Source organism: Sturnira hondurensis, unplaced genomic scaffold (genome assembly GCF_014824575.4).
Source record: "Sturnira hondurensis isolate 20B ecotype Veracruz unplaced genomic scaffold, ASM1482457v3 Scaffold0008908, whole genome shotgun sequence".
Lineage (NCBI taxonomy): Eukaryota > Metazoa > Chordata > Mammalia > Chiroptera > Phyllostomidae > Sturnira > Sturnira hondurensis.
This window is the reverse complement of record NW_028081539.1, coordinates 869946-882727: the sequence shown is the minus strand read 5'-3', so window position 1 is coordinate 882727 and position 12782 is coordinate 869946. Positions and strand designations below refer to the sequence as shown.

The 12782-nt window shown below is 37.6% G+C and overlaps 1 pseudogene; it reads left to right on the top strand.

The window, feature by feature from the left end:
• Positions 1–12345: 12345 nt before the first annotated feature.
• On the top strand, positions 12346–12446 carry LOC118993843 (uncharacterized; annotated as a pseudogene).
• Positions 12447–12782: the final 336 nt, after the last annotated feature.

Sequence of the window (12782 nt, the reverse complement as noted above, 5' to 3'; positions counted from 1 at the left end):
GCAAACAAGAACAGAGAAAGAATCATGGATACAGAGAGCATTTTGATTGTAGCCAAACAGGAGGGATGTGTTGCGGAGTGGGTGAGAGGTGAAGGAATTAAGAAGTACAAATAGTACAGAATCTAAAGAACTTGTGACACATGGACATGAATGAAAGGGGGGGGAATGGTGGGGAAGAGGTGTGCAGGGTGGAGGGGAGTGAAGGGGGGGAGTGGGACAACTGTAATGGCATAATCAATAAAATATATATTTTTTAAAAGTACAAATAGGAAAAAAAGAAGTACAAGTAGGTAGTCACAGAATAGTCATAGGAATGTAAACTACAGTATAGGAAATTGAGTAGCCAAAGAACTTATATACATGACCCATGGATAGGAACAATGGTGGGGGATTGCCTGAGGGAGTTGGGGGGGGGCGGTGCTGGGTGGACAGGCCAAAAGGGGAAAAATTGGATAACTATAATAGTATAATCAATAAAATATTAAGAATCAGGAAGAGAATAAAAATGAATGAACTCTTAAAAAAGAGTTCATCTTCTCACACATCTCTATTTTGCATATATAGAAACCTAACAGATATGTTAACTGACTTGGCCAAATCCCAGGATTAGTCACAGACCTGGGACAGGGCCCAGTCTAGCACAGGGCTCTGCCCTCCCTGACACACTAATTGCCTGCCTGTGGAAAGGGAAAACACAAAGCCTTGTTCTTTAGGGAAAGTTTCACTGACTTTTCAAAACATGAGTTTATGAGAATTATAAATAAGCAATATCACCAGCAAAATGTACATTTGTAATGCAATAACAATCTAATAAAGTCAGTGTTAAAATTAATATTGGAGAAATTTTATTTTTGAATTCTTTAAGCAAAGAAAAAATAACATACCTTTGAACTTCTAGAAGACCTGCTTGAATGCACTTATCTAACATAGTAAGTGTAGCTTGTGACTGCAATAAAGTCCATCATTCCTGCTTTCAACACTGTAAAAATTATATAATGTATGCGGCAACTGGTTTAAATCATGCTTGTTTTGACAGGCTGTTGCTGAGTTCCACCTCATTTGCACTTTAGCCCCACTACTGTGTCATGTAGCCCCAAGCAACTTGGACAAACACCACATGACCTCAACTGTACCTCCCAGAGAGAAGGAAAAAATAAAAAATAAAAAGACATACAAATAAATCCTCCTAAGTTCTAGTTGCCACCTAACTTGTTCCTACTGCTTGACTACTATTTTTTGTTTTTAAAAAATTTAACATATTTATTCATTCCAGAGAGAAAGGAAAGGTGAAGAAAAGGAAAGAAAGAGAGAAACATCAGTGGGAGAGAAACATTGATTGGTTGTCTCCCAAATGTGATCCAGTTGGGGACCAAACCCAAAACCAAGGCATGTGCCTTGACCGGGAGTTGAACCAGTGACCTTTCAGTGCACAGGACGATGCTCCAATCAAGCAAGCCACAACAGCCAGGCTGTTTGACTACTTTTCATTTTGAAACACTTCATGATTTTAATTTCTTAACATCTGATATGTGATCTTTCCTTCCCACATTTTACTCCTTGAAAGCTAATTTCCAATCTCCAAACTTCACTGATACTTACTATGTGCCAGACACCAACCTTGGGGTTATGAATACAGACATAAGTATTCTGTAGTCTATTACCTCTAGAAGCTAATTATTTAGTGGAGCAGCTAGACAAATAAGAGAATGATGGCAGTAAGATGTGGTTGGTATTACAAGAAAATCATGCTCTGCTCATGGCACTTTTTACCCCTGGTGTAAGTATTAGCTGTTACTTATCACGAGTGTCTGGCTCTCTACATTTCCATTCCTTTCTACATCTCAGATTCACAAGATTAACCCAAGCAAAGTCCTACATATCTAAATCCCAGATTTACATCAAACTTAAAAGCCAACAACTGTCTATCTGAATGTGCAAAAACATACAGTAAAAACTATTTACTATGCAAATACCTGGGACACAAATTTCAAAGACTAGAGTATAAAAAATACTCCTGATTTATCTCTATGAAGTGACCAGAGAATTTGTTCCATAAGGAAGGAGTCTATGAAATTGAGTAACCTTCATCCATGTCTCCCCTTATAAATAGAATCTCAATTTTATTTGGGCAGTAATGTGTACAGCCCATAATACTTTGTGAGATCATTACTTTCCCAAATTCCTTTTCTGTTGAGGACACAAGCATGATACAGTTCTGCCAATAAGATTTCAAGAAAATTTACTGGGTTATACAGATGGCTCATTGACATGAACAACGGTATGAGGACTGCCTGAGGGAGTGGGGAGGGCTGGGTGGAAAGGGCAAAGGGGGAAAAATTGGGATAACTATATTGGCATAATCAATAAAATATAATTTAAAAGAAAAAATGCTGGAGAGCTTGTGAGAGTTTTTCAATTTTGTACAAAGGACAAGAATAAACAAAGAGCTTCCTTGGTCACTTCTTTCTGATTTAAAAGCAGATGAGATATTTGGAGCTATGGCAACCATGAAACAGTGAGGAAACAAGAATAAAGACAAAAGCCAGCATGGTAAGGACGCAGAGAAGAAAGAACCTATATCCTTGGTAACATTTTAGAGGGGCTGAACAATGGCCTAAATTTCTGTTAGGTAAACATTATATGTCCCAATGGTTTGAACCACTTTTAAATGCCCAATATGTTACTTGCTGTTGAAAGCATTCCTAATGCAGATAAATATCTGTCTTGTTCATTTCTCTAGCCTTACTAATAACAGTGACTGACATGTAGTAAGTGGTGAAAAAATATTTTTTGAAAGAGCAAAAAGTGAATGGATTTTAGATCAGAGACTAAGCATCATATCTAAGCTTGTGGGTGGTAAAGATGTTTTATTTATCTCACAATGAGTTTTTCTTTTGAGTGTAATTTCCCCCAAAACAAACTGCACAATGAGAATTCTGTTTGCCTTACAATGCTTTTTCCTTTCTAACAAAATCCCCACTTCTTACCCTTGAAGACATTATCCAAGGAAGGATAGATCCCTCTACAGACCCCCAAAAATCAATCTCAATTGGTTCAAGCCAATCATGGGAGTCTCACATACCTTTTGCACAATGAGTGACTTTTACCTGGGCACAGCAGGCAATGTGGCCAGTGGGGTTAATTCTACTGGGGACTTTGGAGAAAGGTATTTTTCACTAAAAAAAACTGGTACAAGGAAGGACATGATCCTCTTCTCAGGTCCTCATGTCATGTCAGGATCTGCAGCAGCCATTTTGCCAAAATGAAGGATGAAATTTGGGTACTAAGAATGTGGGCAGAAAGATGAAAAGAACTTGGGTCCTTAATGACATGATCCAACCAACTGGTTCTGTTCTTGCTTAAAGTTTGCAAAGCTCCAGACCAAAGATGCAAAACTAATAACGAGAAATTTCTGGCCCTGGCCAGGTTGCTCAATTGGTTGAAGAATCACCTGTGAACCAGAAAGGTTACAGGCTCAATTCCTGGTCAGGACACATACCTAAGCTGCAAGTTTGATCATGGTTGGGGCATGTACAGAAGGCAGTGGAATAATGCTTCTCTCTCACATCGATGTTTCTCTCTCTCTCTCTCTCTCTCCCCCTCTCTCCATCTTCTCTCACCAAAAGCATATATCCTTGGAGAATTTTAAAAAATAGTGTATATGTGTATATATATATATATATATACACACACATATACATATATATGTATATATATGAAATACATATATATTTTGTATATATTTCATATATATATATATGAAATCTCTGCTGAGCTCTGACTCTTGATCTCTCTTGAGAACATTATTCCCTCTGACTTCTCATCATGTCTCTTTATTTTGAAGTGCATTTTTGTAAGTTGTCACAACAGTGAGAATATCTCTTCACTTCTAGGTAAACCATGAAATCATTATATCTTGTCATTAGCCACTGAGCATCCCTAATGTTATCATGGGTACTTAAGTGAAGAACTTCTATTAAATAACTGAGATATATTATTTAGCTGCACAGCATTCCTGAAAAGCATCAATAAATGTAGAGGTTTTAAAATGTTGAAAAGTTTAAGCAACACAGCAACATTAAGTTGTGATATTTCTAAAACATGGCATTTACTTATTTGTTGATTTATTCATTCACATTCACATGTTCTCTCTTGGTGCAAGAAAAGCAAAGAGCCAAGCAGTCATAAGAAAGATTAAAAACCTTCACAAACTTGTCAGAGACAAGAACCTAAATAAAAGTGGAGCTAAAAAAAATAAGCTTTCTAGGAGGGAAGGAAGAAAGGAAGGCCTAGTTTACAGTGTGTTTTATAATTTAGATATTTTTCTCATGTAAGATATTAGAGAATTCCTCAAAAAATCTAAATGTAATAATTTTCAAATAATTTAGAAGTAGTATGGTGTTTCAGAGTTCTTAGGATATACTCCTAATAGTGGAATTGCTGGGTCAAAAGGCATGTTCATTTTTAGTTTTCTTAGAATATTCCATACTGTTTTCCATAGTGGTTGTACCAGTCTGCAATCCCACCAACAGTGAACTAGGGTCCCCCTTTCCCCACAACCTCTCCAGCACTTATTGTTTATTTCTTTGTTTATCATAGCCATTCTGACTAGTGTAAAGGGGTATCTCATTGTGGTTTTAATTTGCATCTCTCTGATAGCTAGTGATATCGAGCATCTTTTCATGTGTCTCTGGAAGCAACCTAGATGCCCATCAGTAAATGACTGGATCAAAAAGCTATGGTACATTTACACAATGGAATTCTATGCTGCAGAAAGGAAGAAGGAGCTCCTACCTTTTGCAATGTCATGGGTGGAACTGGAGAACATTATGTTGAGTGAAATAAGCCAGGTGATAAAAGACAAATACCATATGATCTCACCTTTAACAGGAATCTAAACAACAAAACAAACAAGCAAGCAAAATATGACCAATGACACTCAAATACGGAATAGGCTGACAGGGTCCAGAGAGGAGAGGGGAGAGAATCATAGGGGAAAAGAGGAGGGACTCACATGAATAAGTATAAAGAACACATGGACAATAATTAAGGTGGGGGGGTGGAAATGGGAGGGAGGTGGGCAGGGAATATAAAACAGAAAACTGTACTTGAATAAGAATTAAATTTAAAAAAAAGAAAAAGTGCCTAAATAATAATTACCCAATCCCTGGTTAGTGCACGTACAGGGGTCAACCAATAAATGCATGAATAGATGGAACAACAAAAAAAAATTAAAAAGTAGTATGGCCTGATTTATTCTAAGATATGCTGTAATTAACTTAAAAATATTTCTTGAAAGAAAAAATCATAATACTCTGATTTTTTTCCTATAATAAATCATTTTTTCTATTTTTTCTTATTGAAAACCTTGTTTTTTACTACCTTGTTTAAAATTTAAACCACCACTAGAATAGCAAGGCATATATTAATGATGTTTAAATGTGTTATAACTCTGAACAAATAGAAGATTGAAAATAAGACTTTCATCAGTCAGCCAGGAAATTTCCTAAACCTGTCACAAACTTCTGTGAATCCACCTATCCAAAACGTCCTCAAAGGAAAGGCTTCATCGCACAATTTGATACCAATACTATGCTCTTTGCCAAAAATTCTTGGTGAAATAAAGGATTCAGTATTTCCATAGATTGACCTACTGACTTAGAAAGGTTTTTCTTTACACTAATTTATCTGAGGAGACAGAATAAAGTTAAATAACTGCTTTAAGGTAAAAACACTTCAAAGTAGTACTTAAGAGCTCTGAAGTCTTATAGATCTGGGTTTGAATCTTGACTCTACCAACTGTGAGATCTTAGTAAGAGAATTTAACTTCTCTATGATTCAATTTCTCCATTTGTGAGATGAGAACAATAGTAGCTGAATGGTGGCAGAGATTGCTGGCTGTCTCTCAATACACATTCTCCCCTTCTTCCTTAGTAATAGAATCTTAATTTTTCACTAGACACACACAAATGACTAAAAAAGCATCTCTTTTACAACTAGGTGTGGCAGTCTAGGTCCTGGGAAATACATGGAAATGGTATGTGCTACTTCCGGGAAGAGTCTTTAAAGAAAAGGGGTGTGACCTAATCGCCCCTCTTCCTACAGCCAGAAAACACGGACATGATGGCAGGAGTTCTAAGAGCGTCCTTTGCCCATGAAGTAACTTTGGGAATGAAAGCTAATTTGACAGAAGAAAAAGACAGAAAGAGATTGAGTTCCTGCCACCATGTCTGGGCAGCCCTGGGCTGGCTGCTTTTAGAATACCTATACAGGAAAGAAAAATAAACCATTTTGACTGAAGCTACTGTTGAAGGATATTTAATTCTTCTCTCTCTGTCAACCCTAACCCTATTTCATAAAACTACCACAAAGAAGGGGTTTGAGAATTAAATGAGATCACATGCTAACTATATAATGAGTGTACAACAAATGTCATATCATCATCAATATAATTAAAAGATAAGATTAGCTAAATATCCAGGAGAGTAAAATATATCTGGGAAAGGCTTACTTTTCAGACTAGTGGTGTTAAAGAATTATAAGACCCTTTGTGGGTGGGCAGGGTTGGGAATATAAGACAGAAAGCTGTACTTGGTCAAGAATTAAATAAAAAAATTATTTTTAAAAAAAGGAAGTATAAGACCCCTATCAAAGGATAAACTCGCTCCCAGGAAGCAACTTTTGATGTTATTAGAATAAATTACCTGCAAAAATTGGGGATCATTATGCTAAGTTAAATAAGCCAGGTAGTGAGAGACAAATACCATATGACCTCACCTTTAACTGGAATATAATCAACAACAAAAAAAAAGCAAACAAAATATAACCAGAGTCATTGAAATTAAGAACAATCTAATAATAGCCAGAGGGGAGTGGAGAGGGAACAGTGGGAAGAAGGGTTTTTAGGAACTACTATAAAGAACACATGGACAAAACCAAAGGTTAGAGTGGAAGCAATGAAGTGAAGTGGCTTTGGAGAAGGTGGGAGCAGGGGTAGGAGAAAATACAGACAACTGTAATTGAAAAACAATAAAATTATTTAAATTTAAAAAAAAAAACAGGACTTCCGCCAAGATGGAGGCATAGGTGGAAACACTGTGCCTTCTCCCACAACCAAGTTTGAATACAACAAAGGTTTGGAGAACAAAGACACAGCCAAAAAACAGAAAATGGAATAATACAGAAGTCCGACTACAACTAACCATTCAACCTGGATGGTAAGAGGGGCAGAGCCAGCAGCAGAGCAGGGTCGGGCAGGAAGGATCCCCGGACCCAGGTGACCCAGGTGACCCAGGCAACCCAGGCACACAGGCAGCTGGGGTAGCATGTCGGATCCAGTGAGGGTGCGGGGCAGGCTGAGCGCGGTCACACATTTGTGCACAGATAAACCAGCAGAGGTGTGAGCAGTGAGACAGACCCCCCCCCCCCCCGCAGGCCCCAGAGGCGGTGCAGGCAGGCTGACTGTGGTTGCACCTTCACAAGCGCAGATAAGCAAAGGAGTGAGTGCAGCCCTGGTGGTGGGAGGAGGCAGAGGAGACTGCCATTGATTTCCTTTGACCCCGCCCCCACATACAGCATCACAACCCAGCAACTAGGTTGCCCCACCCTGGTGAACACCTAGGGCTCTGCTCCTCATACATAACAGGCATGAACAATCCAAAATATGGCTCAAGAAGAACTCAAAGCTCCAGAGCCGATAACTCTAAGTGACCAGAAAATAGCGAACCTCTCAGATGCACAGTTCAAAATACTGGTGATCAGGATGCTCACAGAACTGGTTGATTATAGTCACAAATTAGAGGAACATAGTCACAAATTAGAGGAACATATGAAGGCTAAACTAATTGAAATGAAGGGAGATGCACAGGAAACCAATAGTGATGGAAAGGAAACTGGGACTCAAATCAATGGAGTGGACCAGAAGGAAGAAAGAAACATCCAACCAGAAAAGAATAAAGAAACAAGAATTCAAAAAAAATGAGGAGAGGTTTAGGAGCCTCCAGGACATCTTTAAACCTTCCAACATCCGAATTATAGGGGTACCAGAAAGGGAAAAGAAATAGCCATGAGTGGAAAACTTATTTGGACAAATAATAAAGGAGAACTTTCCCAGTCTGGCAAAGGAAATGGACTTCCAGGAAATCCAGGAAGCTCAGAGAGTCCCAAAGAAGTTGGACCCAAGAAGGAACACACCAAGGCACATCATAATTACACTAGCCAAGATTAAAATGAAGGAGAGAATCCTAGAAGCAGCAAGAGATAAGGGGACAGTCACCTACAAAGGAGTTCCCATCAGACTGTCAGCGGATTTCTCAAAAGAGACCTTACAGGCAAGAAGGGGCTGGAAAGAAGTATTCCAACTCATGAAATCCAAAGACCTACATCCAAGATTGCTTTATCCAGCAAAGTTTTCATTTAGAATGGAAGGAAACATAAAGTGCTTCTCAGATAAGGTCAAATTCAAGGAGTTCATCATCACCAAGCCCTTATTATATGAAATGTTAAAGGGACTTATCTAAGAAAAAGAAGATGAAAAATATGAACAGTGAAAGGACAGCAAACTCACAGTTACTAACAACCACACCTAAAACAAAAGCAAACCAAGAGGACAGCTAGATCAGGAGCGGAACCATAGAAATGAAGAACACATGGAGGGTTAGAAACAGGGGAGTGGGAGGAGGAAAAGGGGGGAGAAGGTATAGAAAATAGCATAGACAGTAGTAGAAAATAGATAGGGGGGAGGGCAAGAATAGTAGGGGAAATATAGAATCTAAAGAACTTGAGATACGTGGTCATAAACTAAAGGGGGGAATGATGGGGGAGAGGGTGTGCAGGGTGGAGGGGAATGAAGGGGGGAAATAGAACAACTGTAATGGTATAATCAATAAAATATATTAAAAGTTAAAAAAAAACAAAGACATACAAAATACAAAAAACTAAAGTCTAAAAAAAATAAAAATAAAAATAAATAAGAAATTTCCTGCAATAAAGAAGTCAAACAGACATGAAACAGCTTCTAATCCCCACAGCAACCACATATTTTCTTATACCAAGTGTTGCCTAATATTCACAGTCTGAAAGACCCTAAATATATCGAGAAATTTTAAATGGAAAAAAAAGGTATGTAGCCTTGATCCATGGGGTCCAGTTGGTTGAGCAACCTCCTATAAAACAAAAGGTTACCAGTTGGTTCTGGTCAGGGTATATGCCTGGGTTGTGGGTTCATTTCCTTGATAGGGCTCATACAAGAGACAACTGAGCAATATTTCTCTCCCTCTTTTTCTCCCTCCCTTCCCCTTTCTCTAAAAATAAATAAAACCCCCCTTTTTAAGAAAAAGTATATACATATGATAGTCCTGGGGTCCTCAACCTCCAGGCTGTGGACGGGTGTGGGTCCAAGCCTGTTAGGAACCAGGCCACACAGCAGGAGGTGCACTTCAATGTAATGCGCATGAATCATCCTGAAACCATCCCCACCCACCCACCCTCCCACTCACCCCTGGTCTGTGGAATACTGTCTTCCACAAAACCAGTCCCTGGTGCCAAAAAGTCTGGGAACCACTGTGATAGCCTGTAAAACAAAAACCTCTGGTACTGGAGTGCATTAGCTCAGGAGTGTAAAATAACTTGACCAAGGCCACAAAACCTGTGAGCAGCCGAACCAGGACTTGAATCTAGATCTCTTCAGTTCTATAGCTAAGGTTCATTCCAGCAAGCCACTCAGCCTCTACCATGTAATACTAGAAACAGAGAGGATAAAAGCAGAATTTTGCCTTTAGTACTTGAAATAGTGATGCAAAGTCATAAATGTACCTGGGAAGTTGAAGAAAGAATAAAAAGGGGACTCACACTGAGAAATACTAAGAGATTTCAAATCAGACAAAAGTTCAGATCAAACTTAAGATACTTTCAGTATCTTCCAGATATTAGAAAGAAAATAGAATATATATATATATGTGTGTGTGTTATATCATGTCATATATTATATATTATGACACACTTCCAGCAGGGTCTGAGCAGTACCCCATTACCGAATAGTTCTGAAGTAAAGCAAATGAATGCCTACACTAAGAGCAATAAATAAAGACTATAAAAGTCATGCATAAAGTACTAGTTTACATTGCTAAATGAATTCAGGTCCAGTCAGGTCAGGTTTTAAGTTTCTAAAATACTTCCTCTTTTCATAGCTTTTTGGATTTCATAATTGCAGGTGAATTTCAGGTGAAGAACTTGGACCTCTTTTATGTCTTGTCTTACCAGATGAGGAAAATACTAGCGATAAACTGACTGACTGATTTACCAGAACTGATGTTCCACGAACAGTGAAGATACCATATATGCCAAGTTTGTACCATGCCTGGCACAGGCTTGTTTCCTGCTTTGTGACTCAATTACAGTAGATTATGTGACTCGATTGAATTTAAAAGTAGGTCATAAAAATGAAATACAAGGCACTCTACAAACATCCAGGTAAGCTATTAAGTAATTCCCATGTGAGTGTTCTAATTCATGACCTGAACTATAGTTAACTTGCAACTTTTATACTTAACTTGCAAATAAACAATTGAGAAAATTAGGGAGTACTGTAATTCGATTATTAGTCCCTAAAATTCACTCATCAATGTACCATTAAGGGACTTGAAATAAACATTCAACCCATTAAAATTCAGCAATCATTCCTACCTTATAACTGTATAAACCTGTGGGGTGATTTAATGTTTCATCATCTGTCATCCATTAAAAAGCCTCTATATACTTGGATCCAACATATTTTAGAACTACAAATCCGCAAGTAAACATATAGTTATCAAGTAAAAATTTACTACTGAATCTCTTACATCATTTTATTTTAGTGGTACTCTGATTTTTTTTCCCCTCTTCTCTGTCCATCTCTTTTTATCTGCAGTCTTCCTTGATTCTACAACTGGGAATATTTTCCCATTAGCTGTTTACGTGATTCTTATTTTTAAATGTTGAAATATGTAGCCTTGATCTTTAGATTTATCATTTAATGTTGCTAAGAACGAAGAAAATAATAAAACAGTAAAAATAAAAGTAGACATGTGAAAAAGACTTTAGCACAATTGTATCCCTTAATAAACTTGTGACCTGTGTTTATGGTATTATTGTCAATATAACAGTGGTTACTATCCTTTCGAGTTTTTGCCTTATAAACAGGTGGTAAAGAGATCACTTAATTAGCCCATATGCCATAAGGTGGGCTAGTAAACAGTTTTAAAACTGCAAGGAAAGAGAAAAAAACAACAAATAAGGTTTCAATCATTGCACAGAAAATAATGTCTGGCTTGTCGTATCCTAACATAAGGTAAACTGACTTTTTTTTTCAGCTCTTAATTCGGTTTTTTCCTCAATCTAATTCTAATTTCCTCAGAAGTTCATATAGCACCAGGAAGAGGCAGCCCCCCCCTCTTCTGTGTAGAAATACACAAAAATAGCTAATTATATTGAAAACAGAAAAGACATAACACCTTTAAAACAGGTAAATGACAGACAGCTAATGCCATAACTAGTTTTTAGAAGTATTGCCATCGACCACCAAATTATCTCTTTCCTAAAAGAAGATAGTTTGGAAACAGCACATATTTTAGCAACTGCCCATTGACCTGTATAAATTACAAAATAAACAGATGTACCTACCCTTTCCCTGCTTCCCCTGCAGTAATTCGTTAACAGTTTAAATCATGCTCACCCACTTTCTGGTTCCACCAGGTCCTTCATTGCCTTTTCCAGTATCTATATGCAAAATGTATCCCAAATACCTTCAAGCTTATTTTCAGCAACTAGGTAACTAAAATTTAACATCATGTGTTTTTATGGTGCACTTAGGAACAGACTGTTAGACCAATAGTAATCTTACAATACAATTTATTAACTCAATCCACTGATTATTTAGGTGAAATAATTGATGGCCAATGAGTGCTGATTTGTTCAAGGGCACACAGTCAGCCCTTCAGTGGCAGAGTCCAGACTAGAACTTATCATCTGACTCTTTTCCAGTGCCCCTTCCTGGGCTCCCTCAGATTATGTTTTATGTATTTGATAACATCAGATATATAGAACCTTTGTTAAGTAGTCAGCTAACTCCTTTGTCCTCCACAGTGGGTTCTTGATTTTCCTTACGTCAGTGCTACATTTATGCTCTTCTGATTTTATGAGATTTTACATCACATTTTCTCCAAGCATTTCAAGAGCTATCCTGCCAATTTAAACTATTGTTTCTGTTATTTATTTGATTTTGGCTAAATAATTTTCATAGTTATAAGGATAAGAGCTCCATAAATCATACCATAATGTAAAACTGATCACCACCTATCTGCTAAAAAAATTTTAGTGAGATGCAGTACATTCTAAAATTGGAACGATACAGATTAGCATGGCCCCTGCACAAGGATGACATGCAAATTCATGAAACGTTCCATAATTTTTTAAAATTCTGGTGAGAGAAAAAGGTGATAACAAATAAATAGTCCATGCAATAAATGATTTTCAAGTAGACACTAGTTAGAACTGAGATGGAATAGGCTGAGGTGTTGTCAAATGCCAGAGTTCTTTGTCACTCTTGCCAAAACTGCTGCCATGGAAGCTTTAGAGAAGCAAAGAAAGCAATGGGAAGAACTAAGAGTCACTTTCCTCATCCCAGTAAATTTCATCGTCCTCAATTCCACTCATAGCATTGCTGATGCCACATTTTTTAAAACAACTTCACAACCCCTCCTTTCTCAATGCCATTCCATGATCTTAGGATCCAATCACAAACCTGG